Below are 14,271 nucleotides of genomic sequence, written 5' to 3' on the forward strand. Positions count from 1 at the left end.
GCTGCTGAACAGGTTATGAGCAAACAGGACAATTCAGCCTCTCTCGCTCTCCATCAAGCTCTTGTTGCCAAATTGTCACCAAGGGTGGCAATGCTTTGACTGTTTGTGTGCTTAGGAGGAGGCAACAGGTGCTCTGAGTGATGGCAAACGCTGTTGGGGCATTTCAAACCTGCCACCACACAGAAATCTGCCCACTGAGGGAGGGGGGCTCTGGTTGTGCTCCTGCTGCCTTATTCCATTCTTTCTCAGTGGTAGTTCCTGAAAAGGGATCACATGTGTGTCTAGTTATTATTATTAGTAAAGCTAACTTCATTTTTTCCAGTTGAAAAGTTCCACAAAACCTTCCCTTTCCCTCCTTCTTCTTCACATGTCTTTGATTAAAATTTTTCAGTTTTTGGGGTTTTTTTTAAGTAGCAAAATGCTTAATTTTCAATCCAGTGATTCCAGTGAGCAATTTTCACTGCATTATTAAACCAAATATAATATAAAATACAGATAAATTTGGAGCCCAGATCTGCTTGTCAGGATTATGTTGTATCTGTCCTACAGGAGTGCATTTATGATCAGCCTGAGGATATCTGAAGATTGGACCTGGCAGTCCACTTAAGCTCTTTCACAGATGATTACAGCAGTGCTGCTGAAAGCAGAATATCAAGGTCTGAGCTAACAAAACTCATTTGAGTGAAGAAATGCATAAAGAACAATGTTGCACAATTAACAGAACTCTTCAGGCTTGTCTACGTGGACTTGCATGATGGATGTAATGAGGGAGGTGGATCCCATCAGTCTCTAAATAGAGATGAGTGCACAGGGCTGGCTGCTGCTGGCAGGTTGAGTCTGTACAGTTCTCAGACAATTACCCACCTTCCCACAACCTTCAGTGCATAAAGGGGTCATAAATGAGTACAAAATATGTTCCCTATGCAGAACTAATAATAGTACAAAGAACACAAATGTTGACCTCAGGTTTCAGACAATGCAAAGAGGTTTCAGACCATGGGGAAAAATATAAGTATCAATGGCAGATTTATTGTCTGATGGATGCAGATTCAATCACTGAGCTAGGGGAGTAAAATAATAATATTTTCTTACAGCACAATTGCACCAAATAATAACCACTTTCAACCTAAAAAGCCACATGTGACTATGAAGACATACAGCTGCAGCTCTAAGGCTCATGCTGTTGAGATCCTTGTTAATTCTGAGAGAGAGGAAGGAGAACTAGGCAATACACATGGTCTCAGTTCATTTAGCCAGTGATGACTCAGCTCATGTTGACAAAAACATTTGATCACATTTCCTCTCAGATTACATCAGCTGTAAAAATATGTATAAATAGGCTCCTTTTCTGTGTATATCTTGCCTCTCCGTGGACAGTTTTGTGATATTGCTGCCTTAGTTCACATTATGATTCTTTCCCACCCCAGATCAATGCAGTGATGCCAGTAAATCTTTGTATTTCAGATCTTCCCTAAGCTGGAAGTGTGGGGAGCGTGGTGATGCTTCCTGATGTGCTTGGATGCAAGACCTTGACTGGTCTGGTCCCAGCTTAGATGTTTGATCCTGGACTTCAACCGTCCACTGGTCAGAAGTCAGGGGTTTGGAGTCTGGGTGTAGCTCTCAGCTAAACATATTGAACTTAAATTGGTGCTGAGAGTTCCCAGTGGTGTTTTGCTGTGAGCTGTGGCTCCAGGACCACCCCCAGGCTGAGGTGATGCTCAGGGGGTCTCAGATGTGGGTTTCCTCCTGCACAGAGGCTGCTGGGTGAGGGAGTGCCTCAGCAAGGGATTGGACTGGTGTTTGCTTCTGTCTGGGTGATCATATATTTGTGTCTCCATTAAAATAAACAAGAATAGTCCCAAGAAGTCGCCAACTCCAGGAGATTTCTCTCTGTTCCAGAACTAAAAATTGCAAGGCTCAAACAGCCACTAAATGATGTGCCAACTGGACATGATGAGCTCTTTACTGTAACATTTTTTAAAGATATAAACATTTGAACTTAGCTCAGTCATGAGAACACAGCTGGGGGAAGGACCACAGCAGCCCAGCACTGCCCAGGAGATCAAAACCTGTAGAGAATAAAAGGCTTGGAAGTGCTCACTCAATTCTATTTGTTGCATGAACCATCAATATGTAATTCTATTTCTTTTGGATTTTTCTCCTTATACTGTCTATAATGAAGATTAAGGACAGAATATTGTTTTAGCAAGGCCACAGGGAATCTGAGATGCTTATTTTTATCTCAGTCTTCCCTTCAAGTCTGAAATTATTTTTGCTGGCAAAATGTGGCTTAAATTTTCTGTTTAATGAAAGAAAGAAACCCAAAAAGCTATTGCACATGATATTTTTCTTTGGGAAGTGTCTAAAGCCCATTATTTTGTTCTACCTTCCTGCTACATGCTGAGTGTTCATGGTGAGGTAGTGTTGCACCATATCAGATTTCAGGGAGAAAATGAACTTTGAGGGCTTTGGAAACCTTTTCCACTTTCAATCTACAAAATTGTCCTCTAATACATCATTTCTCAAAAGAGGATAACAAAAATTTTGGACATGCTGTTGTTCATCTTTAACATCATGAGTTTCTGATTAGTTTGCTGACAGGAAGAAATTCACATTTTATGCAAAAACTGTGCCTTTGGACATGGAGTCTTCTCAAGCAGGCATGGACAACCAAAGGCCATTGCTTTGCCTCTTGTCAAGTGTCAGGTTCATTTTAAGTCCAGGAGCAGCAGTTGCAGTGGAAGAAGTGGCCTTTTTCAGAGCTGAGATGGGGTGGTGTCACTGGCCCGTATTTGGGGGTGTTTGCTGTGGTTTGCTGTGCCCTGGCAAGGCAAAGCTTTTCTTCTCAGCAGGATGGGTGCTTGCACAGCCTGTGATATCCCTGATTTTCTCCTTGGTGAACTGATTGTCTGGAAAAACTCACCCCTCCTCCAGCTGCTCAGCAGCTCAGCCCCATCACAGCCAGGTCACTTCTAGCCCACATGAGCTCATTTGGTTTCAGCAGCCACACAACAGACTTGGGGTGCTGGTACATCGAGATTTTGGATATTAAACTACATATTGGTAACACTGGAACAGAATCTGAGAGTCCTGACACACTGAACCAGATTCCCAAGGGATTTGCTCCACAGACTATAGAAGAGAAAGCAGCCAAATAACGGACCAAAGATTACCAAAGCAATGAATCACAATGCCAAGCTCTCTCTGGTTTAACATTAATTAATTATTGTATGTACAGTGGTAGTGATTAAACATAATTGGAGCACTTGTACAAGGGAGTACACTGTAGACTACTAATTAAAATCCTCTCTGAAGAAAACAGGGACAAAGACTAGATCACAGTAATCAGTGAGCTTCTGATTAAAGAGCAAAGGCAGCTTGGAAATGATTAATTTCAGGCTGGCATCCAGTCAAAGCAAGCCAAAGCAGAGAGAAACTTCAAGGTGGTGATTCATACTGCCTTTTTTTTTATGGTGGTTTGTTTTTTTAATTTTTTTTTTTTTTTTAAGAGAAAGAGAGTGAATAAAGAAGAGCTGTGGAGATACCAAGGACACTGGTCAGGGAGGTGTCAATGAAACTGATTTCTGGGTGTCTGCTGTGCAGCCAAACCCTTCCACTGACAAAAACAAGGAGCTGCTCACAATGCAAGTCTAGATGAAGTTTGGATTTCAAATGACACCGTGCTGCTTCTGAGCAGAAGTTTAAATGGGACAGCATTTATATGTTATATCCATGAAAAACTCAAAGTGCCAGAACTTCTTTGTGACTTCAGATGAAACAAAATTATTTTCTTCTAGAAATGAATGGTTCTTCTCTTGGCTCTTTGACTGTTACCCACGTGCTTATCCCCAGCACATGGAAAGGACTTTTAATCTTTAATACCAGTAGCCACCCTAAATTCTGCCTGCCCATGCTGAAGACAGGCTTTTACTGTAGGTTATATAAACTTTCCCTTTAAAACAGTGTCAAGAGTGAAGTGATGTGACAGCCCTCTGGTCAGGTGAGTCTATTCAATAAAAAACCAGCTATAAATAGACAGAACAATTTCACATAAAGGCTGAGGCAGTGGGCAAGCTGTGATGTTGACAATTGACAGAGTCAGATGTTTTTCCCATTTACTGCTGAGACAGCTGAGTTTTAATGCAGAGTTGGGAAAATCCAGAGTAGCTGGACACTGTCTCTTTTTTTGTCCCCAATGTGATTTAAAAGTGGAATTCTTCTCTACTAAAAGGTGCAGCAATCATTTGTAGGCAATGCAGAAGGACCCATGCAAGATCATCCCTCCCATCCTCAAAGGAAGTGTCTAAGAGGGGGTGCATTGTCCTCTCATGTGTTTTTTTCTCCACTGGTTACAGAGGGAGAGTACAAGATCAGTTTGCATTACCTATCACAAGTTTAGGTGGACAAAATTAGAAAATCCCATCCTTGAAACTTCTTCTGAGAACAACAGGAAAAGAAAATCTGAGCCCCTTTTAGGAGAGCAGATATCACAGTGAGACCTCACACCTAAGCAAGAGCTTATTAGAGGTTTGTGGAAAGCCTTTCCCTGTTCTTGCTGGAAAAGTCCAAGCATCCCACACGGTGAGAACTGAGTGGAGCCCACCACACCCCACTCTGCATGTCCACAGCAAAGAACAGCACTGTGCCAGCCAAAGGGTGCCATCCCTCAGCACTCTTGTCACTGCTGGGACAGCCAGATCAAGGGGCAGTGGCTGTGACTGTCAGGCAGGACCTCAGAACTAATTAAAAATCAGGATTCAATTAATCGTAAGTCCCAAGTATCTTGTAAAGCAATGAAGCATCGCTTTACTAAGATACAAAAAATAAAGAAAACCCTAGTGATTACACTTATATTTCTTTGTGCCTGTATTGCTACTGCCAAGAAAAAACAATCTGAGGGTTTTGAACGAGGCTGCCAGCAGCTGGACTGGTTTTTGTCATGCATCAGGGAAGTGTGTGGATATTTTGTGTCCTCCATAAAGCTTAACTTCACTCTCAAAAAACCGCAGCTTGTTTCAGTTTCCCTTGTAGGTGCAGCAGTGCCCTGGGCTAGGAAACAGTGGGTGAGCTCTGTGTCCTGACCAGGGGACGTGGGTCTCCATCTGGAGCTGTGGAGGTGCTGGAGTTGCAGCATCAGCTCTCCCTGACACGTTCCCCCCAGTGCCACCTCAGGTGTCCTGAGCTCTGCGGGGACAGTGACACACAGAGCCTGCGTGTGAAGGGTGCCAGGAGTGTGCTGCAGCTCCTCCTGGAAGAATCTGTTGTGGAAACCTCCTACCATGGGCATATGGAGTAGAATTAGGCTGCTCAGATTCCTTCAGAAGTGTTTTTATGGTTTTATGTCACTCCCTTTTGCAGAGAGCACAGAATTCCCTTCTCCTCCCACTCCCACTCTATTTGCATGGATGCTACAGACGAGGGTTTTATTGGATGCTGCCTGCATTAGAAAAACACCCAACAATATCTAAAAACTCAATAATAGTTAAAAAAGAGAAAAAAATAAGATTTTACTTGGAAAAAATCAGACTAATATCTATAGTCTATATTAGACTAAATTCTATCTCTTCTCTGAAGTTGTAAAGGAGAATTTTCTTAACACTTTTAACAAGGTGAACAAATTTGAGCAAGAAAGAATGGCAGTTTGGTGATTTGTTATGTGTAATGTTTTTGGGAACAATCTCCAAACAATTGTTAGCAAAATTTTTGACAATATAATTAATTGCTGAAGTATATTTTGTTTTAATATTTATTTTGTTTCATTTAAAGTATATTAAACACTGAAGTCTCAAGTCCGCAGGCCAAAAAAAAAAAACATCAAACAAATAGACAGGTAAACAAAAACCCCAGGAAAATTCAAGCATGATAAGAATCCAAATGGCCATATTAAAATTAAAGGTGGACATGAACTGTAAATATTTTGACCCTTTATTTCAACAGAGAAGCCTCAGAGAAAATATTCTGAAATTTTAATTCCTTGACCTAAATATGTTTGAAGGGCTCTTATATCCCAAACACTTAAACTGAAGAAAATTTGTGATTAGGGTCATAAAATGATAGAATCATTTATGTCAGAAAATGTCACTTGCTACCCATGAGAAGAAAGTGACCCCCCTCTCACTACAACCCCCTTTCAGAGAGTTGTGGAGAGTGATAAGCTCATTTTTAAAAACAAGTGCCCACACTTTGATGTTGAGAAGGACCTGATCTTTCCAGGATGATGATCTCACCAGCACAAAAAAGGGAGCAGGACCCTCAGGGACTGAGCTAGCAGAAAACGCAGTTTCCAAACTGAGTCAAGATGGGGAACAGGTCCCTGATTGCTTGGACAGGGCTGCTGAGTGCATGTGCAGAAGCTGATCAGTACACTGATTAATTAGGTGGTTGAGCATAATTGAACATCCATGCTGAAGTCCTGCTGAATGTCTTGACACCTTTATACCAAAGGGTCATGAAAAATTTTAGGTGCAGTGTTTTGAGTGTATCTTTGAAGGAGCCCATGCCTAAAAGGAGAGTATGACAGTGATTAAACCTAGAATTGACTGACCAGGGCATGTAAAAACATTTCATTTGGGTGTCTGAGAGCTGCACAGAGAGTAAACAATTTGCACTAAAGGATTAAGATGACCAAAGCCACCAATAAATGCCTGACAAGACTAAATTTGATTTCTCTTTCCTGAGGTCAAGCTGTTCTTTGCTCCAGTAAATTTATTTAACCACATTCACCTCCTCAAAGATGAATTTTATGTGCACTCTCCATGCACTGCAACTAAGCCCAAGTCATCCTTTAATATTGTATCATGAGTGGTCAGCTCCCTGTGTGACCAGTGAATGACCTCCAGCTTTACCCCAAATAAGAATGAGGTTTTTATCTCTGTGGCAGGAACATTTACTATTATTAGTGCCTCAGAAATGTTGCTTGTGTTGCATATTTATGTATGGTACAGGCAGGAGGGTGGAGCAGGTACGTGTGCATACTCATGTGTGTGCATGCAAGGGAACTCTTAAAATTAATTGCTTTGGCACACAAAACCTTCTGGATCTGTTTACATTCCTGAGGCAAATTCCTTAATATATCTGTAGTTAAACTGTTCCACAGCCTCTAAATGCATGGCTTTGGTATGCTGCCCACCTTCCCTGCCCAGGGAAGAGCTGGGAACATTTAGTGCCTGCTGAGAATAAATGTGCCCCTGATATAAGCACAGCAGCAATGTGTGAATACACTCTGCTGATGCTACTTAATCCTGAGGATAATGTATTGGATTTTCTGCATATTATCTTAATATAGCACAGAAAGGGGAAATTGTTTGGTTTGGAGTGTGGAGAAGTGGGCAGAGGGAGGAGGAGGAGGGAGGGGAGTGGGGAGTGTTTAAATAGCTTCAGTAATGACCTCGGTGCTGATGGGGGGCTCCCACTCACATCAGGAGTTATGCTGAGTGTTTGAATTGAGCAAGATTTGCCCAATATTGTCAGATAATGTCCAGCGTTAAGGGCTGGGCAATGCTCATTCAAGATAAGAGTAAGAAGTGGTTGCACTCCTACAGGAGAGCGGGTGGGAAGTTCCTGCCCCAGCCCTCCAGGCCGTATCAGAGCCATTCCCAGTGACCTTTCAAGGCCAAAAGTATTAGCTGTAAGATAAAGGTTTGGAAAGCAACCTTGATGGTGCAGATGATTTTCTCCCAGCAGCCTGAGAGCTGATCCTCTTCAGCATGGGTTTGTGGTTCAGGATAGGGCAGTGTCCCCTGCCTTACTTGACTGAGAGGTGGACCATCTGCACAGCTGGAAAGTGTGCAGCACATGAGAAAAGGTGCTTATGTGCTCTCCTGGTTCTGCTATAGGAGAAAAAAAAATAAAAAACCTGGAGAAGATGGAACAGAAGAATATCTACAGCACCAAATGGAGTGGCTCAAAGAAAGTGCAGGAGATATTTTGGGCAGAGTGGTGGGATTGAAAGGCAAGCACAGATCTGCTCCTTTTCTGACTGCTCTTACTCTGATCACCTCTGTTAGGAATAGAATCACATCTGAGCAGTTTCTTGTTGCTATTATTTCTTGTTCCCCCATCAGTGGAGCACATCCTCCATTTCTCCAAACTTGTCTGGTAAAGCCAGTAGCAACATGTTACACCTTCTCAACAGAATATATGAGTACATCTGTTTTCTTTGCCAAGGCAAAGATGCCATCAGAAATATGGCAACTGCAAAAAGAGCCAGTTATGCAAGAGATGTTTTGAATGGTGTAGCAAGGTACTGCTGTAAATTATCTTATTCAATTTACCAGGCTTTCTGGTGTTGGGGGCTGGTGCTTGGGAATGTGATGTTCACCAAGATGGTGAATCACTGAAGTTTATGCAACAAGTGCTTTATATAACACCTTGCCTGGTTTTTAATGCAAGACAGAAAAATTAAAAGATCACTTTAGCATTATGGAAATACATATAATTATTGGGATGAGAAAATGCTACTTATATTTAAGGTTCCTTTTAGTTTTAGTCTCTGTAAAACTAGCACTTTTTTATTTGATGTCAGTTATTTTCACACTGGTAGAGCTCAGAAACTCACACTCTGCAGAGAGGGCTCTCCAGCATCTCTCCACTCCCCTCTGGTTGTCCCACTCACCTTTGCAAATCCACACCCCTCTTCACAAGCAGGAGCTGGGGCTTCTGCTTATGGTTACAATCCCAAGCTTCTTCCAGCAGCTCCCTGTGCCTCTCTGACCCCAGCCTGGTCTCCTTTCCTTTCTAGGAGGATGAAAATTGGGACAGATTGAATGTTACCTGTTTACAGTGATAGCAGCTTGGAATAGCACCTTGGGAGGAGTCATCAGCCTTAGAAACAGCACCACACAAGGAAAACAAGCCTTCACCAGTGATAGAAATCAACACGTCTGATGGACCCTAAATGTACCCTCCATGTACCTAAGGCAGGAATTTTCTTTCACAAGATGTGTGTTTGTAGCCACAACTCAAAGGGCCTGTGCCAAAGGAATAGGAGTTAACTGAGATCACTGAGGAAACTGTGAAGGACACAATTCTAATTACAGACTCGAGCCTCCTCCTTTTGGGATCAGTGTCTGCTGATCTCACCTTGCACACCTCCAAAATGAGAGCTGCCACCTTGATACCAGCCAGGAGATAACCTACTGCTGCTGCTACTGTTCTGGAGGCACTATTTACCACCACACTTGGACTCACTTTCTTGCACGTGTTTATTCAGAGCAGTCACGTGCTTGAGCAAAGATCAGTGTTGATTTGTGATGTCTGCTGAAAACCTCCAGAATATCAGTTATTGATTAAATTCTTGTTATCATTTGTTAGAGATGACTGTGCTGAGGAGCTCACGGCACACTCGATGGGATTTGGTGGGGACTGTGGTAAAACTTGGTCAATACCAGCCTGAAATTAAGCATTGCTTTATTGTACTTTGCTTTCTGCTCTGGAGACATTTATGAGAGCTCAAAATGTAAACATGAAATTCTGACTTCAGATAAGTCTTATCCAGAAATACACCCTAACTGCTCTGCCTTTCTGTCCCTTTGAAACACGTCTTTATCTCTTTTATGTTTTAATAGTGGCCATAATAGTAACCACCCAGCTTACTGCAGGGAGCATGTCCTTCAGCAGTGAAACACACAGAGCTTTGCAGCTGCAACCCTGAGAGGGATGAAGAAGATGGCAGAAAAATAAAACTTTCTCTGTAGAACTGCTACAACCCAACTGCTGCTGCAGCAACCTGGACCTGGCACCCAATCTGGGAAGGGCTGAGAGAGGAGACAAGGTGGGATGGACTCCAGTGTGAGCAGAAGCCAGGTTCATGTCTGTTACTGTCCCTGTTCCAAGCAAACAAATCCCAGCCTGCAGCTGAAAGCCTGCACCAACCAAATTGCTCAGCTGCACCATGAACTGGGGCAGTGCTGCCTGCAAAGGCTGCACTGTCCTGTCCAACCTGTCAGGGTCTGGCCAGAGATAACCCTTCCTGAAGGACACCAGTATTTTGAAACCTCAGACAGCTACTCAGTCTGCCCACTGACCTTTACTGAGAGGCCTGTTGGGAGCAGATATTCATTTATGGAGACCTTGCACTGCATTTCTCAGAAGTTGAAATGTCCTGTAACACGATTCAGCATTCTTTAAAATGCTGCCTCAGACTGCCTTGGTTAAAGGGAAGTATTACTTCCCCCACGTTACTTGTAATCAAAACAATGGACATTATTATACCCTGTGCTGGCTCTGGGGTGTGTGAGTGGGAGAAAGCCAGTCACAAGTTTTACTAACTAGACGGATTGTTTGATTGCCTCTTAAAAATATCCCTAAATCTGGAACAGCAATGCTGCAGCCACAGCCATCTTTCAAGTTTTGTACTCCCCCAAATGAAGATTTATCACTTGCACTGCTGGCAGATGGATGACTCGCCACTGAGTCACAGAGATTTGCTCTTTTCTGCCTTGTTTGCCACTTGTTTCCCACAAAGGCACAGGATGCTTTGTGTTTTAAAGTATACCTCTGTCACTTGATTTTTCAGGTGTATTTTAGAGTTTAAAAAGAAAAAGAAATGAAAACAGAATGTGGGAAGCAAACGAACCAGCTGAAGACTTCTTCCTGCCCAGGTGTTGCACAAAGCAACCCCAACTCCACTGAGCAAGTCTAAATTATGAAAGAAAAGGCCATTTATAACTTGGAATCCTGATTTTTTTCACTGGAAAATTGAACAGATTTTTCCAGTTGAGGAGCTGATTAGGTTGGTTGGTTTTTTTTTTCTAGACACTTCTGCCTGAAATGACAAATTCTTTAATCACCCTTTCCTAGGATACATTTGTTTATACATAAGGATACATAAGTTTATTTGCATCTGCATTTTCCCACGAAAGATGAAGATTTCTCTGAAGTTTACCAGCAATCTGTAATCACAACCACACAGTGCCTGAGGTGTGCTGCCAGTGCAGAGTATATGCAGAATTCCCACACACACCCCTGTCCCACCAACACCCAGAAATGGTATTTCTCCTATACACCACAAGGAAATTAATAATTAATAATAAATAAATGCTGATATATTATTTATTATCAATAATTTAATGTCATGTCTTCATGAGGATGGGGCCAGACTTAAAAACCCATAGTGGACTGCTTGTGGCTGGAATAGAAGTGTGTGCAAGTGGACACATCCCAGTGCAGTGGGATTCATGGGGAGACCCCACTGGAGAGAGGCACTGCTGCAGCTAAAAGGACACCACCAGAATCCTCCTGGCTGCTCCCAAAGAGTTGGAAACTCCAGATAAGGAGAGAGGAGAGCACAGGGCAGTACCCTGCAGGAAACCTGCCAGATAACACTGGAATCCTTTACATATTCAAGGAGGATGGACCCCAGGATAAGTTTCCACCCAATAACTATTTCAGGAATGCACTTGGGATCCTGCAGGGAACAGCCCAGCCCTCAGCAGGTGAGGCCCAACCTGCTTTTAATGGGAAAAATCATAATACAGAGTTCCCTGGGTAGGAGGCCAAGGAGCTGGAGCCTGAAGAGAACATTCTACTGAATTGAAAAGACTTGCTCTTGGCAAATAAATCCTTTAAGGTCTGATAGAAAATTAAACACCTGAAAGGAAGATTTGAAATGTCCTCTAGGAATTTACCTTTGTGCTACATATTTTACAAGAATCTGGGTAATGCATTGCATTCTTACCTCACTGTAGGGAGCTAAATGCTCTTGAAATTTCTTGAAGTTTTGACAGGGATAGCAAAAGCCACAGGATTTTTTATCACAGAATCACTTTCAGTGCACTACATGGCATCCACAGAAGTGACTTGTTCATCACAGCTGGGCACAGCAGGATGCTCCATGCCAGAAGCAGTGGTAAAACTACCTGCTGGTGTTTTAGGGACTGAGGTGTGGGGGACTTCCAAGTGCCTGGATGGAAGGCAAATCTGCAAAGAGGGTGGGGAAAGAGGATTTCTGCTTCTCCTCACATGACTTTTCAATTTCTCTGGTGGAGCTCTTAGGAGGGGTGAAAACAGGATGGCTGCCAACAAACTTGTGAGAAAGCCTGCTGCAGGCTAGATTTATTTACTAGATAACATCTAGTGCAGGTAGCTTGCAGCCTGCTTACACTGAAGGTTAAACATTTCTCTGTCACTGAAATTCAATTTACAGGTGCACTAATTAATCCTAGATTGGACTCTCAGTTCAAACTGGGAGACTTGGGGCCATATTTTGTATCTTCTATTCTCCCAGAGAGTGTTTACATTGCAGAAAGATCAGGCTTCTAACAACTACCACTGGGGAAGCTTTGCATTTCTGAAATATTTGAATAGTGCTATCCTAGCCCATTTGCTGCATGCTTTGTTTCCACAAAAACAACATAATCACCATAAACAGCATTTTTGCATGGCATTGTGCATGCTGTGGATTCACATGGTAATTCCCTGAAGCATCTGTTCCTTCATATTCACAGTCCTTTAAAGGACTACAGTCTGCATGTATAGAACTTTGCATCCTAGCATTTCCTGATTTCTGCCATAGATTAAGGGTTTGTTTCTCAACTGCATGGCTGTGAAACATGGACTATATTGAAGACACCTCAGCTAGATATCCTCTGAAAGATCTTCCTAGCTCTCTCCTCTTGGAAGGACTTTCTGGAGGACAGGGTGGGAGTAAAGTACTTTGTGAGGAGCTAGGTGCCACTGAGACTGCAGCTGTCTTGGGAAAATCTGGCACCCAGAAACAGTGTTGGCAGTGCTGACACAGAGTGATCCTCTCCAGAACCTGGCTAAGTGTTTTCCTCTCTAGAAAACCTTTTTCAGGCATAATTGACCCTGGAACTCCTTGCATATTTTAAAGAAATCACAGTGCTGTGTAGCAGTGAGGTTCCTGATACCAGTTTCCAGCACACCTGCTGGTTCACAGCTTTGGCAGGGCTTGTCTGGTCAGGGGGGATGCTCTGAGCTCAGCCTGCAGTCCTTAAGTGAAGAAACAAAAGAAAGAAAACACTTAACAACTGGTGGGCTCCTCAGAAATCAGTTTCTGACACAAAAGTTTTATGCCAAGAGCTGAATTGATATGATTCATCCTGGGCTTTACTGAGTTTAGAAGTTCTTCAAGTTGGTGCTTCCATTATGTGTTTGGACACTTTTACAGCAAAAGGAAAACTTAAGTTTCAGCCAGAACTCCACTGCCTGCTATTCAGTTTTATATTGACTTTTTCCCACTGAATTAACATCCAGTCACTCAGTTAATCTGGTCCCATCCCAACACACACAAGATCTCTGCTTTTCAGTAAAAAAGGTTTTTAGTACAGGACAAGTGGTAACAACATGAGTTTCATCTGTGTAATGTCTGTTTTCCTACACAAAAACATAGAGCTGGGCATGTGAGAACAGACACATCTTTGTGGTCCATGTCAGGAACATCAATAATTTCATTATGATTTGTTTGGGGATAGAGCATTCTCAAATCTTGGAGAATCCAAAACAGTATTTTCTTCATACAGGGCATCTTATCCCAATCTCAGAGAGCCCCTAAATTTCTAAGATCAAATATGCAGTGTGTTAAAAATTCCTCATGGTCTTCATAAATCCTTTACTCCTCCTCCATACTCAGTCTCCCTGCTGCTAATACAAGTCCCTCCTCTTAGTGGTGACCTGAGAGGAAGCACAGTTTGTGCAAGATAATCACCATTATCTTATTTCTGCTGTTCTGTGAAGATGGTACCAAACAGAACATTTCAGTTTTGCTCTACTGTCTTTCTACCAACTGATCAACTCTCATTCCTTGTTGTGAACCCACAGCAGGGATTTCCCATTCAAATCCTGGGCAGGTCCACTCTTAGCTTCTATGAGCAAGAGTGTTCAGACCATTAAATACAAGGTGGGGTTTTGTTTTGGTTGGTTGGTTTGCTTTGCTTTTTTGTTTGTTTTTGTTTCTTTGGTTGGTCGATTCGGTTTTTGATACTATAAATGGCAGCAAAAATGAGAGGGTGCTGCTATGTCAATGTGTGAAGGGTGATGCTCTTGGCATCTGTACAGTCTGTGTGTGACTAAGAGACTTATATCCTGGTCCACACTCATTTCCTTAAGGTCATCACCTCTGTTCCTCTTTGTCATATGCTTAGACTGATTTTTTTTCTCTCTTAACCCCTGGCCTGCAGACTTCAAGGACAGGATTTTCAGAAGTGACTTAGAAAGAATTTATGTCTGGAATAATCCTGACTGCCTTAATCTTTTGGCTCTGAGTTGGGTCATGCTGTGCTGTTTGAGTACCAGCACACGTGCACCACACAG

The sequence above is a fragment of the Parus major genome, chromosome 2 (genome assembly GCF_001522545.3).
Source record: "Parus major isolate Abel chromosome 2, Parus_major1.1, whole genome shotgun sequence".
NCBI classification, from domain to species: Eukaryota; Metazoa; Chordata; class Aves; order Passeriformes; family Paridae; genus Parus; species Parus major.